The sequence below is a fragment of the Stomoxys calcitrans genome, chromosome 1, assembly GCF_963082655.1.
Source record: "Stomoxys calcitrans chromosome 1, idStoCalc2.1, whole genome shotgun sequence".
In the NCBI taxonomy this organism is placed as follows: Eukaryota; Metazoa; Arthropoda; class Insecta; order Diptera; family Muscidae; genus Stomoxys; species Stomoxys calcitrans.
In genome coordinates, this window is record NC_081552.1 from 62136652 (window position 1) to 62161428 (window position 24777).

The window sequence follows — 24777 nt, forward strand, 5'->3', positions numbered from 1 at the left end:
AGCAAAAATATGATATAAGAAAAGATTTGCTCTACCGTTAGAGCGATATAAAGATATAGTCCGGTTTGGACCACAATTAAATTATATGTTGGAGACCTGTGTAAAATGTCAGCCAATTCGAATAAGAATTGCGCCCTTTGTGGCCTCAAGTAGTAAAATAGAGAGATCGATTTATATGGGACCTGTATCGGGCTATAGAGCGATTCAGACCATAATAAACACGTATGTTAATGGTCATGAGAAAATCCGTCGTACAAAATTTCAGACAAATCGGATAATAATTGCGACCTCTAGAGGCTCAAGAAGTCAAGATCCAAGATCGGTTTATATGGCAGCTATATCAGGTTGTGAACCGACTTGTACCTTATTTGACATAGTTGTTGAAAGTAACAATAAAAAAGTCTTGCAAAATTTCAGCCAAATCGGATGGGAATTGCGTCCTCTAGAAGCTCAAGAAGTCAAGTCCCCAGCTCTGTTTATATGACAGCTATATCAGGCTATGAACCGGTTTGAACCATACTTGGCACAGTTGTTGGATATCATAACAAAATACTACGTGCCAAAATTCATTCAAATTGGATAAGAATTGCGCCCTCCAGATGCTCAAGAAGTCAAGACCCAAGATCGGTTCATATGGCAGCTATATCCGGTTATGGACCGATTTGAACCATACTTGGCACAGTTGTTGGATATCATAACAAAACACGTCGTGTACAATTTAATTCCAATCGGATAAGAATTGCGCACTCTAGAGGCTCAAGAATTCAAGACCCCAGATCGGTTTATATGGCAGCAATATCAGGTTATGGACCGATTTGAACCATACTTGGCACAGTTGTTGGATATCATAACAAAACACGTCGTGCAAAATTTCATTACAATCGGATAGGAATCGCGCACTCTAGTGGCTCAAGAAGTCAAGACCCAAGATCGGTTTATATGACAGTTATATCAGCTTATGGATCGATTTCAACCATACTTGGCACAGTTGTTGGATATCATAGCGAAACACTTCGTGCAAAAATTCATTCAAATCGGATAAGAATTGCGCACTCTAGAGGCTCAAGAAGTCAAGACCCAAGATCGGTTTATATGGCAGCTATATCAAAACATGGACCGATATGGCCCATTTACAATACCAACCGACCTACACTAATAAGAAGTATTTGTGCACTTCAGAAGTTAGCGTGCTTTCGACAGACAGACGGACGGACAGACGGACGGACAGACGGACGGACAGACGGACGGACATGGCTAGATCGACATAAAATTTCACGAAGATCAAGAATATATATACTTTATGGGGTCTCAGACGAATATTTCGAGTAGTTACAATCAGAATGACGAAATAAGTATACCCCCCATCCTATGGTGGAGGGTATAAAAATTTAAAATTGCTACACATTGTAAACTTTTTCCACCAATTTTGGTTTTGATAATCCATAACTAAGCAGCTAAAAGACGTAGCACCTTTCTCAAATACTTAAGATGGGGTTACATTCTATGCGCGCGCATTATAAACGCATTAAAAATACAACTCACCAAACAAATCCCACAAAAACAACAAACAATGTTTAAATCGAAATATTGATCTGCGACCCCATAAAGTATATATATTCTGGATCGTCTCCACATTCTGTTTCTGTGTCCGTCCGTCCGTCTGTCGAAATCACGATAGCGGTCGAATACGTAGAGCTAGCCGCTTGAAATTTTGCACAGATACTTAATGTTGATGTAGATCATTGGGGCCCCTGAAAGCCACAAATTTCGTCCGATTTGACTGAAATTTTGCACATATTGTTCTCTTATGACTTCCAATAACTGCGGCAAATACAGTCTAAATCAGTCTATAACCTGATATAGCTCCCATATAAACCGATCTCCCGACTTGACTTCATGAGTCTTTACAAGCCGCAATTTTTGTCCGATTTGGCTGAAATATAGCGTGTATTATTCTGTTATGACTTTCATCAACTGTGCCAATTACGGTCCAAATCACCCGATTTTACTTCTTGAACCCTTACTAGCCGCAATATTTATCCGATTTGGTTGAAATTTTGCAATATGTGTTCTGTGACGACTTCCAACAACTGTGCAAAGAACGATCCAGAATACATGGTGATGGGTTCCAAAGATTCGGCCTAGCCGAGCTTAACACGCTCTTACATTTTTTTATAATTCGGAGAATTTTGTAACCTTTGCAGACATAGATTTGCATTAGTAAAGAGATAGTGCCAATTTAAAAAATGCCCACGATACCTTGACTAAAATCTACAAAGATACAATTTTTAACTCCAATATCTCATAAGTCGTTATAATATCCCAATATCATGACGATCGCTCTATAAATGAGCATTTGACAGCACTTCTTTTGAAATCTTAGAGGTCACCTACATTCACGCCCCTTGTCAGGCCCTGGACCTAATTTGGCCTTAAAATTTTGCATACTTATTGGAAACTATCTCGACATCCCAACAACTAGACGTCCGCTATCTATTCTAGACACCATTTATTGCCGCACCGAAAACTTACCCCTTTCATTAACGCCCATCAATTGTTCCCAATCAACTATAAATCTTCTGCAATCGGTAACCTGAACAAACCAACCAACAAGGGAGCCTTGAACTTACCACGGCCTCACAACCAAGACTTTACCAGCCGAGCCCACATTAACGCCCATAAGCTCACGCATACTCCAATAGGCGCTTCTAAAACCAAACGCTCGCAAGCAAAAACCAAAGACGACAGCTGCCATATAGCTCCATTTTCCGAAAATCGCATTTCACAAAAAAAATCGCATTACTTACCCAGAATTTACTCTAATTGCAACAACCCAAAGTACAAATTTGTTGTTGAAAGGCACTCCAAGGCAAGCCAATATATAACAACAGCAACATGTTCTGGGTTTGCAAGTACTTAATGGCATGGGAGTCTTGTATGTATCATGATAGTGCGCATATTATAACAACTAACTCAACAAAAGAATTCGTTGAAAATCCACAAAATTTCCATAATTTTTTCTGTCAAGGCCCCACAAACCTACTACAACATATAGCCTTTAATTCAATGCATAAAAATCGTTTCAAATACAATTTCTGTAGTTTTTTATATATGAGTTGGAAAAAGCTACCAAAAATTGAGGCCAGTCTACCAACCTAAAAAGAGAATTTAAAACATTCCAATTTTGGTAGGAACCCACATATTGTCAATCCTCGATTATAAATAACTTTTGTTATCAGTTAAGGTTTGTGGATCCTTCGACAAAACCACGTTACGCTTTATGTGTACAAGTCCGGCTAGTTAGCCTTTGTGGTCTCCTACTATTATTCGTTCCATCAGTTAGAGTATGTCCTTCTACATATGAATGTGACTTCATTTCAATTATTCCTATACCATATTTAGCATTTAGCAATCGAAATGTCTGTCCGTATGCCCTCATCAATAAGTTTTGGTAGGTGCCATTATTGGTGTGTGAAAATTTGACAGTTGTCACGACTTTGACATATTGGCATATTTCATATGAAATGTCGTAGCCTCCCAGCCATATGTTGGTATTAAATTAAAGCTTTAACAAATTAACCTTTAGGACTTTTTCATACAAGGCCTCTAAATGTCTGCTTCCTTCCGTCGCCACCCCATTCCCCACAATTTGTCTTTCTTTAGCCTGGAAAAATTCTGCATGGAAAAATTCTTCCATCATAAAAGATTAAGTAATAATTTATTGTTTCTGGGAAAATTCATTCACACACTCACACACACATACAGAGACGAAAATTGCTCTAACTTATTAAACAGTTAAAGCTTTGCTAATATAACATTTAACTCGACAAGGCGCTATCCTCGAATATTTGTCTTTTTACCCACACAAGCTTCCTTCCGTTGTTGCGTTGTTCTACATTTTAGGCCATCCGGCTTTGAAATGTAGGAAGGGGTGTAGCCAGTCATAGCGTAAAAAGCCATAGGGTTAATGGCAATATTTTAATATTTTAATAATTATGTTCGCATGTTTTGCTTAAGGCAAAGGTAAAATTGACCTGTTAGGCAAGATTCCTACTTTTCCCATCTATTAAATATTTTCTTCGGCAGAAAACGCAGTAATGTGACGAGAGATACCAAATTAATGAAATTTAAGTTGTTGGTAATCCAAAAATTAATGAAGCATAATATAAAGTTTTTAATGCAATGATATCAAACCAGTAAAAATTTATTACATATGTTCATCATTATATTCTATCATAATTCCATTACGATGTCCATAGTGATATACAAATATAGGCTGATCTGGATCATATTTGATTCAGGCGCCGAAAGGCCTCATATAAGTCACCGTGTTAGCGAAATCGCATAATAAATTTAGCTTTTATGGGCTTGAAACTCTTAATCGAAAGATCGGTCTATATAAGAACTATGTTTAAATACTACCTGATCTGTAAAACTAATTTACGATAGAACAACATCAAATGGCCATAATGGATCAAATATATACATATGGCTATAATGGATCAAATATATATATATATATATATATATATATATATATATACATATATATATATATATATATATATATATATATATATATATATATATATATATATATATATATATATATATATATATATATATCAGTATTGATTTTGATGAAATTTTGTACACATACTGAGAAGTCACATAGAACACCTCGCACCCTATTTTGTAAAGATTGGACAAAAAGTGTGGTTATACAGCCTTAAAGTCCATATCGGATGAAAGATGTATATAGGAGCCATATCCAAATAAGTAGCGGATTGGATGAAATTTTGACGTAAAATGAAACGTTCAATGCAAAATTTAGTAAGGTCGGACTAAAATTGTGGGTTCTGCAGCCTCGATAGACCATATCGGATGAAAGATATGTATGGGAGTTAGATATAAATCTAAACCGATTTTGATCAAAATCAAAAGCGTTCGTCTTTGGGCCCAAAAAGTGACTTGTGCAAAATTATATGTCAATCGGACAGCAAATCGGACAAACCTGGATCACAAGAATACATGGACAGGCAGACGGACATAGCTAAATCAAAGTAGGAAGTAGTAGCTCTTCTCCTTTTTAGCATATCAAACAAATGTTCAAAGTTATATATAGACCGACCTATACCACATATTTGGCACAATTGTTGCAAGACACACCAAAACGATATGTGCAAAATTTCAGCCAAATCGGATAACCTCCCTCCAAAAGCTAGATCGGTTGGTATGGCAGCTATATCAAAACATGGACCGATTTGGCCCATTTTCAATCTCAACCGACCTACACTTATAAGTTTTACTTTTATCTAACTTTATTACTTTGAAAGCTTGCGTTCTTTCGACAGACAGACGGGCGGACGGACATGGCTAGATCGACTTAACGATCAGAAACATATATACTTTATGGGACCTTAGATGCATATTTCAAGGTGTTACAAACGGAATGATGAAATAATAATAAAAAACAAGTAAAAGCGTGCTAAGTTCGGCCGGGCCGAATCTTATATACCCTCCACCATGGATCGCATTTGTCGAGTTCTTTTCCCGGCATCTCTTCTTAGGCAAAAAAGGATATAAGAAAAGATTTGCTCTGCTATTAAAACGATATCAAGATATGGTCCGGTTCGGACCACAATTAAATTATATGTTGGAGACCTGTGTAAAATTTCAGCCAATTCATATAAGAATTGCGCCCATTAGGGGCTCACGAAGTAAAATAGAGAGAACGGTTTATATGGGATCTGTATCGGGCTATAGACCGATTCAGACCATAATAAACACATTTGTTGATGGACACGAGAGGATCCATCGTACAAAATTTCAGGCATATCAGATAATAATTGCGACCTCTAGGGGTCAAGAAGTCAAGATCCCAGATCGGTTTATATGGCAGCTATATCAGGTTATGGACCGATTTGAACCTTATTTGACATAGCTGTTGAAAGTAAAAATAAAATACGTCATGCAAAATTTCAGCCAAATCGGATAGGAATTGCGCCCTCTAGAAGCTCAAGAAGTCAAATCCCCAGATCTGTTTATATGACAGTTATATTAGGTTATGGACCGATTTCAATCATACTTGGCACAGTTGTTGGATATCATAACGAAACACGTCGTGCAAAATTTCATTTCAATCGGATAAGAATTGGGCACTCCAGAGGCTCAAGAAGTCAAGACCCAAGATCGGTTTATATGGCAGCTATATCAGGTTATGGATCGATTTGAACCATACTTGGCACAGTTGTTGGATATCATAACGAAATACTTCGTGCAAAAATTCATTCAAATCGTTTAAGAATTGCGCACGCTAGAGGCTCAAGAATCAAGACCCAAGATCGGTTTATATGGCAGCTATATCAGGTTATGAACCGATTTGAACTATAGTTGGCACAGTTGTTGGATATCATAGCAAAACACGTCTGCAAAATTTCATTCCAAATTTCATTACGCGTCCGACCGCTATCGTGATTTCGACAGACGGGCGAACACGGGTAGATCGACTCAGAATGGCGAGACTATTAAGAATATGTGATCTTTATGGGGTCTTAGACGAATATTTCGAGGTGTTACAAACGGAAGGACTAGATTAGTATACCGCCTTACTATGGTGGTGGGTATAAAAAGGCATTAAGTTCGGCCGGGCTGAACTTTAAATACCTCCCACCTCGAATATATATTGTACTTGCCATAACTATCAGCAGAAGTCAACAAAACCTACAAGTGAGCCGCCTCATAAGCATATGGAATAACTCGGAAGATGCAGCTAATTACCCAGATGTAGATATAATCGACTAGCCATTCACCACTCTAAGTAGAAAATCTAATTATAGTCATAAAATTGTCATCGTTCATACAAATCGTGTTGTTGTCTTATGACTTTTCAATGGATATGTTGAGTTGTACGTTTGACTGTAATCTTGCATGTAGTGTTTGGTCAAAATCGGTCTATACTAACATAGCTCCCATATAAACCGATCTCTCGATTTGACTTCTTGAGCCCTTAGAAGCCTCAATTTTTTTCCGAATTGGCTGAAATTTTGCATTTGGTTTTCCGTTATGACATCCAACAACTGTGCCGAGTACGGTCCGAATCGGTCTATAACATGATATAGCTCCCATATTAACCGATCTCCCGATTTGACTTCTTGAGCCCTTAGAAGACGCAATTTTTATCCGATTTGGCTGAAGTTTTGTGTATTACGACTTCAGATAACTGTGCCAAATACGGTTCAAATCGGTCTATAACCTGATGTATCTCCCATACAAACCGATGTACCGAATCGACGTTTTGAACCCTTGCAAGCCGCAATCTTGGCCGATTTGACTGAAATTTTGCATGCGGTGTTCTGTTACGTCTTCCAACAACTGTGCGAAATACGGTTTAAATCAGTCTATAACCTGATATAGCTCTCGGTCCCTCGATACCCTTGTTCGGTTTCTAGAAACTTTAGTTTTTATTGGTTTGACGAAAAATTTGGTATGTAGAATAAAATTGTGCACTTAAACAAAATTTATTATACCTTGCACCACTACTGTGGTATATATATATATATATATATATATATATATATATTTATATATATATATATAAAATATGTATATATATATATATATATATATATATATATATATATATATATATATATATATATATATATATATATATATATATATATATATATATACATATTTTATATATATATATATAAATATATATATATATATATATATATATATATATATATATACCACAGTAGTGGTGCAAGGTATAATAAATTTTGTTTAAGTGCACAATTTTATTCTACATACCAAATTTTTCGTCAAACCAATAAAAACTAAAGCTTCTAGAAACCGAACAAGGGTATCGAGGGACCGAGAGCTATATCAGGTTATAGACTGATTTAAACCGTATTTCGCACAGTTGTTGGAAGACGTAACAGAACACCGCATGCAAAATTTCAGTCAAATCGGCCAAGATTGCGGCTTGCAAGGGTTCAAAACGTCGATTCGGTACATCGGTTTGTATGGGAGATACATCAGGTTATAGACCGATTTGAACCGTATTTGGCACAGTTATCTGAAGTCGTAATACACAAAACTTCAGCCAAATCGGATAAAAATTGCGTCTTCTAAGGGCTCAAGAAGTCAAATCGGGAGATCGGTTAATATGGGAGCTATATCATGTTATAGACCGATTCGGACCGTACTCGGCACAGTTGTTGGATGTCATAACGGAAAACCAAATGCAAAATTTCAGCCAATTCGGAAAAAAATTGAGGCTTCTAAGGGCTCAAGAAGTCAAATCGAGAGATCGGTTTATATGGGAGCTATGTTAGTATAGACCGATTTTGACCAAACACTACATGCAAGATTACAGTCAAACGTACAACTCAACATATCCATTGAAAAGTCATAAGACAACAACACGATTTGTATGAACGATGACAATTTTATGACTATAATTAGATTTTCTACTTAGAGTGGTGAATGGCTAGTCGATTATATCTACATCTGGGTAATTAGCTGCATCTTCCGAGTTATTCCATATGCTTATGAGGCGGCTCACTTGTAGGTTTTGTTGACTTCTGCTGATAGTTATGGCAAGTACAATATATATTCGAGGTGGGAGGTATTTAAAGTTCAGCCCGGCCGAACTTAATGCCTTTTTATACCCACCACCATAGTAAGGCGGTATACTAATCTAGTCCTTCCGTTTGTAACACCTCGAAATATTCGTCTAAGACCCCATAAAGATCACATATTCTTAATAGTCTCGCCATTCTGAGTCGATCTACCCGTGTTCGCCCGTCTGTCGAAATCACGATAGCGGTCGGACGCGTAATGAAATTTGGAATGAAATTTTGCAGACGTGTTTTGCTATGATATCCAACAACTGTGCCAACTATAGTTCAAATCGGTTCATAACCTGATATAGCTGCCATATAAACCGATCTTGGGTCTTGATTCTTGAGCCTCTAGCGTGCGCAATTCTTAAACGATTTGAATGAATTTTTGCACGAAGTATTTCGTTATGATATCCAACAACTGTGCCAAGTATGGTTCAAATCGATCCATAACCTGATATAGCTGCCATATAAACCGATCTTGGGTCTTGACTTCTTGAGCCTCTGGAGTGCCCAATTCTTATCCGATTGAAATGAAATTTTGCACGACGTGTTTCGTTATGATATCCAACAACTGTGCCAAGTATGATTGAAATCGGTCCATAACCTAATATAACTGTCATATAAACAGATCTGGGGATTTGACTTCTTGAGCTTCTAGAGGGCGCAATTCCTATCCGATTTGGCTGAAATTTTGCATGACGTATTTTATTTTTACTTTCAACAGCTATGTCAAATAAGGTTCAAATCGGTCCATAACCTGATATAGCTGCCATATAAACCGATCTGGGATCTTGACTTCTTGACCCCTAGAGGTCGCAATTATTATCTGATATGCCTGAAATTTTGTACGATGGATCCTCTCGTGTCCATCAACAAATGTGTTTATTATGGTCTGAATCGGTCTATAGCCCGATACAGATCCCATATAAACCGTTCTCTCTATTTTACTTCGTGAGCCCCTAATGGGCGCAATTCTTATATGAATTGGCTGAAATTTTACACAGGTCTCCAACATATAATTTAATTGTGGTCCGAACCGGACCATATCTTGATATCGTTTTAATAGCAGAGCAAATCTTTTCTTATATCCTTTTTTGCCTAAGAAGAGATGCCGGGAAAAGAACTCGACAAATGCGATCCATGGTGGAGGGTATATAAGATTCGGCCCGGCCGAACTTAGCACGCTTTTACTTGTTTTTTATTATTATTTCATCATTCCGTTTGTAACACCTTGAAATATGCATCTAAGGTCCCATAAAGTATATATGTTTCTGATCGTTAAGTCGATCTAGCCATGTCCGTCCGCCCGTCTGTCTGTCGAAAGAACGCAAGCTTTCAAAGTAATAAAGTTAGATAAAAGTAAAACTTATAAGTGTAGGTCGGTTGAGATTGAAAATGGGCCAAATCGGTCCATGTTTTGATATAGCTGCCATACCAACCGATCTAGCTTTTGGAGGGAGGTTATCCGATTTGGCTGAAATTTTGCACATATCGTTTTGGTGTGTCTTGCAACAATTGTGCCAAATATGTGGTATAGGTCGGTCTATATATAACTTTGAACATTTGTTTGATATGCTAAAAAGGAGAAGAGCTACTACTTCCTACTTTGATTTAGCTATGTCCGTCTGCCTGTCCATGTATTCTTGTGATCCAGGTTTGTCCGATTTGCTGTCCGATTGACATATAATTTTGCACAAGTCACTTTTTGGGCCCAAAGACGAACGCTTTTGATTTTGATCAAAATCGGTTTAGATTTATATCTAACTCCCATACATATCTTTCATCCGATATGGTCTATCGAGGCTGCAGAACCCACAATTTTAGTCCGACCTTACTAAATTTTGCATTGAACGTTTCATTTTACGTCAAAATTTCATCCAATCCGCTACTTATTTGGATATGGCTCCTATATACATCTTTCATCCGATATGGACTTTAAGGCTGTATAACCACACTTTTTGTCCAATCTTTACAAAATAGGGTGCGAGGTGTTCTATGTGACTTCTCAGTATGTGTACAAAATTTCATCAAAATCAATACTGATATATATATATATATATATATATATATATATATATATATATATATATATATATATATATATATATATATTTGATCCATTATAGCCATATGTATATATTTGATCCATTATGGCCATTTGATGTTGTTCTATCGTAAATTAGTTTTACAGATCAGGTAGTATTTAAACATAGTTCTTATATAGACCGATCTTTCGATTAAGAGTTTCAAGCCCATAAAAGCTAAATTTATTATGCGATTTCGCTAACACGGTGACTTATATGAGGCCTTTCGGCGCCTGAATCAAATATGATCCAGATCAGCCTATATTTGTATATCACTATGGACATCGTAATGGAATTATGATAGAATATAATGATGAACATATGTAATAAATTTTTACTGGTTTGATATCATTGCATTAAAAACTTTATATTATGCTTCATTAATTTTTGGATTACCAACAACTTAAATTTCATTAATTTGGTATCTCTCGTCACATTACTGCGTTTTCTGCCGAAGAAAATATTTAATAGATGGGAAAAGTAGGAATCTTGCCCGATCTCTCGATTTGACTTCTTGAGCCCTTAGAAGCCTCAATTTTTTTCCGAATTGGCTGAAATTTTGCATTTGGTTTTCCGTTATGACATCCAACAACTGTGCCGAGTACGGTCCGAATCGGTCTATAACATGATATAGCTCCCATATTAACCGATCTCCCGATTTGACTTCTTGAGCCCTTAGAAGACGCAATTTTTATCCGATTTGGCTGAAGTTTTGTGTATTACGACTTCAGATAACTGTGCCAAATACGGTTCAAATCGGTCTATAACCTGATGTATCTCCCATACAAACCGATGTACCGAATCGACGTTTTGAACCCTTGCAAGCCGCAATCTTGGCCGATTTGACTGAAATTTTGCATGCGGTGTTCTGTTACGTCTTCCAACAACTGTGCGAAATACGGTTTAAATCAGTCTATAACCTGATATAGCTCTCGGTCCCTCGATACCCTTGTTCGGTTTCTAGAAGCTTTAGTTTTTATTGGTTTGACGAAAAATTTGGTATGTAGAATAAAATTGTGCACTTAAACAAAATTTATTATACCTTGCACCACTACTGTGGTATATATATATATATATATATATATATATATATATTTATATATATATATATAAAATATGTATATATATATATATATATATATATATATATATATATATATATATATATATATATATATATATATATATATATATATATATATATATATATATATATATATATATTTTATTCTTATTCGAATTGGCAGACATTTTACACAGGTCTCCAACATATAATTTAATTGTGGTCCAAACCGGACCATATCTTGATATCGCTCTAATAGCAGAGCAAATCTTTTCTTATATCCTTTTTTGCCTAAGAAGAGATGCCGGGAAAGGAACTCGACAAATGCGATCTATGGTGGAGGGTATATGAGATTCGGCCCGGCCGAACTTAGCACGCTTTTACTTGTTCCTATTGTTGTCTCGATTATACCGCAATGGTATGACCTGTTCCTATCCTTTATCCAGTCTCCCATCGCCTTAAGTCTCATAGCCGCTGTAGCTGACTCACATTTAATTTGTATGTCTATGAGTCGAATATCTAGAAAAGTCTTCAGTGCTCTTGTTGGCGTGGTCCACAGCTGTTGTGTTATACTTACGTTGTACTTTTTCTCCAACACAGTTCACCAAACTATTGAGGCGTATGTAAGTATTGGCCTAATCACGCTCCTGTAGAGCCAGTGGACATTCCTTGATTCACGCCCCATTTCGAGACTACTGCCCGTCTACATAATGCCCAAAATCTGTGAGCCTTCACGGTACGCTTCAGAATGTGACACTTCCAATTAAGTTTCTTGTGCAAGATCGCTCCTAAATATTTGGCCTTGTCAGATATCGTGATTGATCTTTTGAGGTAACATGGTGCGTCAAATTGGCTCATCTGCGTCTTCCTCCTGAAGAGACAGTTTTTAATTTTCTCAGGGTTTATATTTAGACCCCTAGGTCTAGACCAGTCGCATGACATCTGAAAGACCCTTTCGGGCCTTCTGCGTAGCTTATTCGGATCCTTAACACTTTCAATTATTATAACTCCCTCCCCAATCAGCTTCCGTAATAGTTTATATGGTATTCGGCCCATAAAAGGCGCATTTATTGTCAGATTTCGCCGAAATGTGGGACAGTTAGCGCATTTATTGTCAGATTTCGCTGAAATTTCGGACAATGAGATGTGTTAAACCCTTCGAGATCTGTTTTTAATATGGTCCAGATCGGTACAGATTTGGATATAGCTGTCATATAGACCGTTCTCTCGATTTAAGTCTTGGCCTAGTAACAGGCGCATTTATTATCCGATTTCGCCGAAATTTGACACAGTGACTTATGTAAGGCTTTTCGACATCCGTATCCTATATGATTCAGATCGGTCTATACGTGGATATAGCTGCTAAAAAGGACAATATTTAGTTCAATTTGGTTGCCGAATTTGGTCTAAATCGTACACTTCGATAAAACTGCTAGGTGGTGGGTATCGGCCCGGCCGAACTTATTGCCTTTTTTCTTGTTCTGTCTGGTTTGTTGGCTTGACGACAGTTTAAGATCCTACGTTTTCCTTCCTTTTTTTGTGACATCTCCATACTCCTGCGGCCTGGGGCTAGGTTCAATACCCAGACCCACATGCTTGACGCAGTCCGGGGTCTCTTGTCTTACGACCCATCACTTGTCTCACACCCACAAACCATCCTAATACTGCTTGCATACGTTAGTCCTATAAAACAGCATCGAGGCTAGGGATCCGCCAAGACTGTATAGGTCACCACTAATCAAATTACAACCCCTCGCACTCCAATTAAAACCCCACGTTAAACCCCCGTTAGACACCGAGGTAAATATCTACGAATCACTTCAAACCCGATTTAACCTATCAACTTCAAATGAATACTTCTTATTGATGAAGTTTAGTGACAAATTCCTCTCACTGATAAACTGTTGTTTCGCTTTTGATTTCTTGAGTACTTCCAGAAAACAAATTATTATCTTATATATAACAAGTAAAAGCGTGCAAAGTTCGACCGGGCCGAATCTTATATACCCTCCACCATGGATCGCATTTGTCGAGTTCTTTTCCCGGCATCTCCTCTTAGGCAAAAAAGGATATAAGAAAAGATTTGCTCTGCCGTTATTATATTATTACATGTTGGAGACCTGTGTAAAATGTCAGCCAATTTGAATAAGAATTGCGCCCTTTGAGGTCTCAAGAAGTAAAACAGAGAGATCCATTTATATGGAAGCTGTATCGGGCTATAGACCGATTGAGACCATAATAAACACGTATGTTGATGGTCATGAGAGAATTCGTCGTACAAAATTTCATTCCAATCGGACAAGAATTGCACACTCTAGAGGCTCAAGAAGTCAAGACCCAAGATCGGTTTATATGACAGCTATATCAGGTTATGGACCGATTTGAACCATACTTGGCACAGTTGTTGGATATCATAACAAAACAAGTCGTGCCAAAATTCATTAAAATCGGATAAGAATTGCGCCCTCTGGAGGCTTAAGAAGTCAAGACCCAAGATCGTTTTATATGACAGCTATATCAGGTTATGAACCGATTTGAACCATACTTGGCACAGTTGTTGGATATCATAACAAAACACGTCGTGCAAAATTTCATTCCAATCGGATAAGAATTGCGCACAGCCTCCAGGCTCAAGAAGTCAAGACCCAAGATCGGTTTATATGGCAGCTAAATCAGGTTATGGACCGATTTGAACCATACTTGGCACAGTCGTTGGATATCATAACAAAACACGTCGAGCAAAATTTCATTTTAATCGGGTAAGAATTGCGCACTCTAGAGGCTCAAGAAGTCAAGACCCAAGATCGGTTTATATGGCAGCTATATCAGGTTATGGACCGATTTGAACCATACTTGGCACAGTCGTTGGATATCATAACAAAACACGTCGAGCTAAATTTCATTTTAATCGGGTAAGAATTGCGCACTCCAGAGGCTCAAGAAGTCAAGACCCAAGATCGGTTTATATGGCAGCTATATCAGGTTAGGAACCGATTTGAACCATACTTGGCACAGTTGTTGGATATCATAACAACACACGTTGCGCAAAATTTCATTCCAATCGGATAAGAATTGCGCACTCTAGAGGCTCAAGAAGTCAAGACCCAAGATCGGTTTATATGGCAGCTATATCAGGTTATGGACCGATTTGAACCATACTTGGCACAGTTGTTAGACATCATAACAAAATACGTCGTGCAAAATTTCATTCCAATTGGATAAGAATTGCGCACTCTAGAGGCTCAAGAATTCAAGACTCAAGATCGGTTTATATGGCAGCTATATCAAAACATGGACCGATATGGCCCATTTACAATACCAACTGACCTACACTAATAAGAAGAATATGTGCAAAATTTCAAGCGGCTAGCTTTACTCCTTCGGAATTTAGCGTGCTTTCGACAGACAGACGGACGGACATGGCTAGATCGACATAAAATGTCGCGACGATCAAGAATATATATACTTTATGGGGTCTCAGACGAATATTTCGAGTAGTTACAAACAGAATGACGAAATTAGTATACCCCCCATCTTATGGTGGAGGGTATAAAAATCAATTTGTGTTTGTTTGTAGGTTTGTTTGTTTGTATGTTTGTGTGTTCCTTATAGACTCAGAAACGGCTGAACCGATTTTCTTGAAATTTTCACAGATGGTGCATAATGATCCCGTGGTGAAAATAGGGTACTATATTTTTTGATATCTGAAGGGGGCGGACCCTCCCCCTTACCCTAATTTTCAGAAACCCCAGATCTCGGAGATTGGTGGTGCGATTTAAGCGAATTGCGATTGTGTGCTCTCATATAGTACCCTAAAATAAAAATTTGGTGTCCAAATTTCGGATGGGGTACCTAGGGGGGCCGCCCCACCCTAAAACCTACCAAAAATATATTTACACCATTCACGACAATATGGAACTCAAATGAAAGGTATTTAGGATAAGAAAACGTATTTGATTTTAATTGCCAGACCAAGTGCTAGGGGGACCACTCCAAGCCCCAAAACACCCCTATATCGGGTATATGGGACTCAAATGAAAGGTATTTACGTGTAGAATACGAATCTGGTATCCAAATGTGGGACCACGTTTCTGGGGTCCACCCCTTCCTTTGACAAGGACTTCTTTCCCTCTGACTTCCAAAATCTATGCTAAGTATGATCGGAATCGGTATACTGATATAGCCCTATATAGATCCCCATCTCTGACTTCTTGAGCTCCTCAAGCCTTAATTTTCACCAGATTTGGCTGATATTTGACACAAAGATTTCTGTTTTGACTTCCACCCTAATTGCAAATAATAATCCGTATCCGTCTAAATACTGGTATAGCACCTATAGAAACTGATCCTCGGATTTGACTTCTTGAGCTCCCATAGGCCTCAATTTTCATCCAATTTTGTTGAAATTTGATACGTGGAGTATACTTTTATCTTTCAACACTCGCACAGAATCCTATCCAGATTGGTTCATAAACAGATACCTCGATATGACATCTTTAGACCATATAAACCTCGGTCAATGTCCAATTTCACTGTCGCAAGATAATTCAAATACACACTAAGTTATAGTAATAAGAGTACATTTTGAAGCAGAATCCTTGGTAGTGGGTAGTCGAGATGCGGCTTGGACAAACATAGCACGCCTTTACTTGTTATTTCCTATTTTTTGCATTCCGAATTTGTAAAAAATATTCTTCGATGTTTATATCCTTAGTTCGTCTTATCTTATAATTTGTCCAAAATTATTAGTTTTCAGTATAATACTTGTAATTACTTTTTTCGTAGTTCTTTGGTCGTTCTCCTCCTTCTCACTATTCATTTACTTAGAAGAAAATTACTTTCTTTCTTCTCTAGCTTTTGTTAACGGAAATAATTGATGCAATCCTCTATCACATATCCCAAATACAACATATATGCAACAAGTATGAGGAAACTCCCTATGCTCGAAAATATGCTTGCATGGGTTTGAGCTAACCACAATCCTATGGAGGCAAATAAAAGCGTTATACATTTACTGAAGCCCGAAACCAAACTCTCATCTATACCAAAAACAATTCAGAACATCCAATTAGACAACAATTAACCTTTTAATGGCATAAACGGAACCCCATTAAAATATGCCATGTAAACAAAAAGAAAAGAAGAGAAACCAGCAAGGAAAGGCAAAAGTCGGGCGGAGCGGACTATATTATACCCTACATCTACCCTACAATTATAAATTCGAGCAATATATAAATATATGTATATGAGAGCTATATCTAAGTCTGAACCGACTTTCAAACAGATCATTAGAAAATTGTTGGTACTACGTCCATATAAGTGCATATCCGGCGATACATATGTATGGATGCTACATCCAGATTTGAACCGATTTTTATGAAATCTCGCAAACATTTACAAAGCTGTCCTTGCCAAATTTTGTGCAGATCGTTTGAAAATTACAGCTACTACGGCCATTTAGGTGCAAATCGGGCGATACATATATATTGGAGCTATATCTAAATCTGAACCGATTTTAATGAAATTTTGCAGATATGTTAGAATCAGTAACAAAACAATACATGCCAAATTGTGCAGATCGGTTGAAAATTTTAGCTACTACGGCCATTTAAGTGCAAATCGGGAGATACATATATATGGAGCTATATCTAAATCTGAACCAATTTTGATGAAATTTTGCAGATATGTTAAAATAAGTAACATAACAGTGTAAATCGGGAAATACATATAAATGGGAGATGCATCTAAATCGAAACCGATTTTGATAAAATTTTGCTGATATGTTAAGATAAGTAACAAAACAATCCGTGCCAAATTTTGTGCAGATCGGTTGAAAATTGTAGCTACTACTACCATTTAAGTGAAAATCGGGCGATACATATATATGGGAGCTATATCTAAATATGATCCGATTTTTACCAAAATCAATAGCGTTTGTCCTTGGGCCAAAAAAAGAGATATGTGGAAGATTTCGTGATGATTGGACAACAAATATGATCTACACTTTGATTACAAGAATACATGAACTCACAGACGGTCATGGCTAAATCGAATCAGAAAGTGATTCTAAGTCGATCGGTATACTTATCAATGGTCTAGCTCTTCTCCTTCTTGGCGTTGCAAACAAATGTAAAAACTTATAATACCCTGTACCACAGTGGCGGTGTATGGTACAAAAAACTCGAACTCGAAAACAAAAACAAAACACATTAAAATACAAACATTAATTTTCTACACTTACACGCAAACATGGAAAATTTGAAATTCCTGGGAAAATACACAAACATACATGGTCACATAGAGATTGCCCGGAAATTTTGGTGCTGCTGCATCAATGACAGCTGTGTCATGTGGAGATGTTGTGCTATCGTAGAGTCCTTGAAAAGTATGATGACCCATTGTATGAGTGTGTGTCGTTAGTGTATGTTTTATTAAAATATACCATTAGTTTTCCTTTGCCGCCAATATAGGCAAATTTCTAAAATATAAATTTACACAGTAAAACAAACAAGAAAAGACTTACAAATAGAGGTTAAGAACTAAAAAAAAACAAGTAAAAGCGTGCTAAGTTCGGGCGGGCCGAATCTTATATACCCTCCACCATGGATCGCATTTGTCGAGTTCTTTTCCCGGCATCTCTTTTTAGGCAAAAAAAAGGATATAAGAAAAGATTTGCTCTTCTATTAGAGCGATATCAAGATATGGTCCGGTTTGGACCACAATTAAATTATATGTTGGAGACCTGTGTAAAATGTCAGCCAATTCAAATAAGAATTGCACTCTTTGTGGGCTCAAGAAGTAAAATAGAGAGATCGATTTATATGGGAGCTGTATTGGGCTATAGACCGATTCAGACTATAATAAACACGTATGTTAATGGTCATGAGAGAATCCGTCGTATAAAATTTCAGGCAAATCGGATAATAATTGCGACCTCTAGAGGCTCAAGAAGTCAAGATCCCAGATCGGTTTATATGACAGCTATATCAGGTTATGAACCGATTTGAACCATATTTGGCACAGTTGTTGGATATCATAACAAAATACTACGTGCCAAAATTTATTCAAATTGGATAAGATTTGCGCCCTCTAGAGGCTGAAGAAGTCAAGACCAAAGATCGGTTTATATGACAGCTATATAAGGTTATTGACCGATTTGAACCATACTTGGCACAATTGTTGGATATTGTAACAAAATTCGTCGTGCAAAATTTCATTCTAATCGGGTAAGAATTGCGTACTCTAGAGGCTCAAGAAGTCAAGACCCAAGATCGGTTTATATGGCAGCTATATCAGGTTATGAACCGATTTGAATCCAAGTCCCACCTCCGTAACAACCCCCAAATAGGACGTATTTGCTCACCAAAACAATTTGGGTCCTAAAGAGAGTGGAGCTAAATATTCATAGTTTTTAGGGCCAATACCCCAAACCGGACATATTTGCTGACTTTTGCAAGGAGTTTAAATGAGATTAGAAATCGAATTTGATAACCTATTTTGGGGCCATGTGTTTGGGGAACGCCTCATCCTGTAAACTGCTCTTAAGCCGATGGCAAAATGGGGTTTAAGAAATGGTATTTGAGAGAAGAGCACGATGCTGAAATTTTTTCAGGGCCAAGTATTTGTTGGACCACCTCTCCCCCGAAAACACCACAAAATCAGAAAACATGAGAAATCGGTATGAAATGAAGTATTTCAAGAATGGAGTACACCTTACATCCAAAACTTAAAATAGTAGACCAATAAAGATCATATGGGATTCAGATAAATGCACTTATATTGTTAAACTGTTAGTCAAGTTAGCATGGTATTTCACCAAAAGATCTTCGAAAATAAATATTCCAAGGAAACTTTTGTTCCATATAAAGTAAAAGAAGGCGCAGCGGAGCGGGCCCGGGTCAGCTAGTACCTTAAATAAAAATAGAACCAGTAAGGAAAGCCTAAAGTCGGGCGGAGCCGACCAAAAGTTAGTTATAAATTCGGGAAATTTAGACCGATCTGGGACATATTGAATACGAATGTCGAAAATCCTAACACAGCCCACTGTGTCAAATTTCAGCGAAGACGAGTAATAAATTTGCTTTTATGTCCACAAGAACTTAAATTGGGAGATCAGTATATATGCCGTCTAATTTAAATTTAGCCCGATATGGGGGGGGATCCCACAACACGCAAACCTAAATTTCGACCATGAAATAAATGCGCCTTTTATCGGCCCAAACCTTACATTGAGAGATAGGTCTTTAAGGCTGTTCTATCCAAATTCTATACCGATCTGTGTAAAATTAACCAAAGTCGTCGAGAGCCCGAAAACAACTTACTGCTTCAAATTTCAGCGAAATCGTATAATTAATGTGGTTTAAATGGGCCCAAGACCATATTTAAGTCGAATGTCGGGAGGCCTAAAACAATCGACTGTTTCAAATTTCAGCAAAATCAGATAATCATTGCGGATTTTTTGGGCTTAAGACCCTAAATCTGCAAATCGGTCTATATGGCAGCTATATCTAAATTTAGGCTAATCTCAACCATATTTGACTCGGATGTCGGGAGGCTTAAAGCAACTCGCTGTTTTAAATTTCATCGAAAGCTTTATGAAAATATAACCCGATTGGGGTCATATTCGGTTTTAATATTGGGGATCCTACTACAACTTCCTGTTTCAAATTTCAGCGAAATCGGACAAAAAGTGCGACTTTTACTGACTTAAGACCCTAAATCGCCTTATCGGTCTATATGGCAGCAATATCTATTATAGTCCGATGTGACCCAGTCAGGAATTTAACCTGCGTATAGAAGAAATACGAGTCTGCGCAAAAATTCAACACAATATTTCAATTTGTTAGCTATTATCTTTATGACAAGACTGGTTTAAACAGCTCAAGTACGTAGGTGTTTTGTTTCACTGTCAAAAATCTTCAGTTTGGTCTATAATTGAATCATAAATAGTCTTACAAACAAACAACGCTTGCAAATTTTTGACTTTTTTTTATCAAAATGCGTGCTCTGTCAAGAACGTTAATCGCGCTCTTCTTGTGCTTAGCGACTTAGCTCATTTTGTGCTCTATGAGTACGTATATAAGCAGAATTTTCGATTTTTGTCCAGAAGCATTGCAAGAGCTACCATTTATGGACTGGTGGCATCTTTGGACCGTACCTTTTCAAAGATGATGCAAATCGTAACATAACTGTAAATGTTGAGCGCTGCCGTGAGATGATATCTACCTTTTTTTGACCAAAATGCAAGAGCTGGACTTGCATTACAAGTGGTTTTAACAAGATGATGCCACACAGCACGCGTAGTTCGGTGAACATTTTATTTCACGTTCGGGACCGGTCAATTGTCCGCCTAGATCGTGCAATTTAACGCCTTTAAACTATTTTTTGTGGAGCTATGTTATAGCTCATGTCTATACAGACAAGCCCACTTCAAATGACGCGTTGGAAGACAACATTGAAGCATTTATTCGTGTGATACCGACCGAAATGTTGGAAAGAGTATTCCTAAACCGGACGAAGTGGATGGACCATTTGAGGCGCAATCACGGTCAACATTTCCGTGAAATAATCTTCAAACATTAAATTATATGGACCCGATTCAAATGAAGATTTCTATGAATTTTAGTTTTTTTTTTTTTTTTAAAAACTATCTTAAAACAAGTAAAAGCGTGCTAAGTTCGGCCGGGCCGAATCTTATATACCCTCCACCATGGATCGCATTTGTCGACTTCTTTTCCCGGCATCTCTTCTTAGGCAAAAAAGGATATAAGAAAAGAGTTGCTCTGCTATTAAAACGATATCAAGATATGGTCCGGTTCGGACCACAATTAAATTATATGTTGGAGACCTGTGTAAAACTTCAGCCAATTCGTATAAGAATTGCGCCCATTGGGGCTCACGATGTAAAATAGAGAGAACGATTTATATGGGATCTGTATCGGGCTATAGACCGATTCAGACCATAATAAACACATTTGTTGATGGACACGAGAGGATCCATCGTACAAAATTTCAGGCATATCGGATAATAATTGCGACCTCTAGGGGTCAAGAAGTCAAGATCCCAGATCGGTTTATATGGCAGATATATCAGGTTATGAACCGATTTGAACCTTATTTGACACAGTTGTTGAAAGTAAAAATAAAATACGTCATGCAAAATTTCAGCCAAATCGGATAGGAATTGCGCCCTCTAGAGGCTCAAGAAGTCAAGACCCAAGATCGGTTTATATGGCAGCTATATCAGGTTATGGACCGATTTGAACCATACTTGGCACAGTTCTTGGATATAATAACAAAACACGTCGTGCAAAATTTCATTTCAATCGGATAAGAATTGCGCACTCTAGAGGTTCAAGAAGTCAAGACCCAAGATCGGCTTCTATGGCAGCTATATCAGGTTATGAACCGATTTGAAGCATATTTGGCACAATTGTTGGATATCATAACAAAACACGTCGTGCAAAATTTCATTTCAATCGGATAAGAATTGCGCACTCTAGAGGCTCAAGAAGACAAGACCCAAGATCGGTTTATATGGCAGCTATATCAGGTTATAAACCGATTTGAACCATACTTAGCACAGTTGTTGGATATCATAACAAAACACGTCGTGCAATTTCATTCCAATCGGATAAGAATTGCGCACTCTAGAGGCTCAAGAAGTCAAGACCCAAGATCGGCTTATATGGCAGCTATATCAGGTTATGAACCGATTTGAACCATACTTGGCACAGTTGTTGGATATCGTAACAAAACACGTCGTGCAAAATTGCATTCCAATCGGATAAGAATTGCGCACGCTAGAGGCTCAAGAAATCAAGACCCAAGATCGGCTTATATGGCAGCTATATCAGGTTATGAACCGATTTGAACCATACTTGGCACAGTTGTTGGATATCATAACAAAACACGTCGTGCAAAATTTCATTCCAATCGGATAAGATTTGCGCACTCTAGAGGCTCAAGAAGACCCTAGATCGGTTTATATGGCAGCTATATCAAAACATGGACCGATATGGCCCATTTACAATACCAACCGACCTACAGTAATAAGAAGTATTAGTGCAAAATTTCAAGCGGCTAGCTTTACTCCTTCGGAAGTTAGCGTGCTTTCGACAGACAGACGGACGGACGGACAGGCGGACGGACATGGCTAGATCGACATAAAATGCCACGACGATCAAGAATATATATACTTTATGGGGTCTCAGACGAATATTTCGAGTAGTTACAAACAGAATGACGAAATTAGTATACCCCCCATCTTATGGTGGAGGGTATAAAAATCGCCCTTTACTTGTAGGGTCGGAAATGGAGATTTCGATGTGTTGCAAACGGAAGAACTAAATGAATATACCCCTATCCTACGCTGGTGATTATACAAATTGGAAAAACCAATCAAGTTCTCAAATTCCAAAGCCCAGATCCCCCATTTGGGTTTATGTTTTTATACCCACCACTATAGAAGGGGGTATACTAATCTAGTCATTTCGTTTTCAACACCTCGAAATATTCGTCTAAAATCCCATAATGTATATAAAGGGTGATTTTTTAGCTATTATATTTTTGGCAACACTGGTTTAAACAGCTCGCGCTCGTTTCGAGTTTTGTTTCACTATCAAACATCTTCAGTTTGTTCTATAATTTAACCATGAATCGTTTTACAAATGAACAACGTCTGCAAATTATTGAATTTTGTCATCAATTTGCTTGCTTTTTTAAGAAAGTTCATCGCGTGCTTATTTAAATTCAAGGTCATTTTAATCGACCCACCAAATTTATGTTGGACATTAAACCACAAATTCGCTTATGTAGAGTGTGAACTGAAGAAAATGTCGCAGCTGTATCGGCCAGTGTTAATGATGACCATAAATTATCGATTCGTCGCCATTCGCAGCAGTTTGTGGAAGGATTTAGGTGTGAAGCCTTTCAAAATACAGCTGGTGCAAGAATTAATGCCGAACGGCATACCGCAACGCAGGATTTTTGGTGAATGGGATCTTGGAAAGTTGGCTGAAAAACCACTTTTTATTGAAAAATTGTGTGGTGCCACGAAGCTCATTTTGGGTCAATGGGCACGTAAATGAGCAGAATTGTCGGTTTTGGAGTGAAGATCAGCCAAAAGCATTGGAGGAGCTACCAATGCATCCAGAAAGTGTCACTGTTTGATGCGGATTATGGGCTGGTGGCATTATTGGGCCGCACTTCGTCAAAGGTAATGCGAGTAGTAAGGTAACTGTGAATGGTGAGCGCTACCGTGAGATGATATCCAACTTTTCTCAGCCTAAAATGCAAGAGCTTGACTTATGCTTTCAAAAAGACGGTGCCACGTGCAACACAGCACGCATAATGAGAGGCGAGTTCGATGAGCATTTTATTTCACTTCGGCACCGGTCAATTAGCCGCCTAGATCGTGCGATTTAACGTATGTAGCCTTTTAAGCTCATATCTATACACCCAAGCCCGCTTTAATTGACGCATTGGAAAAAAACATTGACGCATTTATTTCTGAGATACGGGCCGAAATGTTGGAAAGAGTATGCCAAAATTTAACTAAGCGGAAGGACTATTTGAGGCGCAGTCTCGGGTAAAATTTGCATAAAATAATCTCCAAACCCCAAATTATATGGACCGTACTATCGATCCAAATAAATATTCCACACACTTTTACACCCACCACCGAAGGATGGGGGTATATTCATTCCGTTTGCAACACATCGAAATATCCATTGCCGACCCTATAAAGTATATATATGTATTCTTGATCAGCGTAAAAATCTAAGACGATCTAGACATGTCCGTCCGTCTGTCCGTCTGTCTGTTGAAATCACGCTACAGTCTTTAAAATAGAGATATTGAGCAGAAATTTTGCACAGCTTCTTTTTCGTCCATAAGCAGGTTAAGTTCGAAGATGGGCAATATCGGACTATATCTTGATATAGCCCCCATATAGACCGATCCGCCGATATAGGGTCTTAGGCCCATAAAAGCC